Raw genomic sequence first — 204 nt, 5'->3', positions numbered from 1 at the left:
TTTTTTTTTTTTTTTTGTCCCCAAAACCTTTTTGTACAATGACTTACACCGTACTCCATAATTATTATCTTTTCTATCATTGTCATTTCCACAGCGGGCATTCCATCTGTAAAGTTGAAAGCAAAAGTGATGATGTCAAGTGTGGAACATGGCAGAGCAAAAAAAAAACAACCCTATAGTGTTGTGGTTGTTTCCACAGCAGAC

Source organism: Syngnathoides biaculeatus, chromosome 10, assembly GCF_019802595.1.
Source record: "Syngnathoides biaculeatus isolate LvHL_M chromosome 10, ASM1980259v1, whole genome shotgun sequence".
Lineage (NCBI taxonomy): Eukaryota > Metazoa > Chordata > Actinopteri > Syngnathiformes > Syngnathidae > Syngnathoides > Syngnathoides biaculeatus.
Note: the sequence above shows the minus strand (reverse complement) of the source record.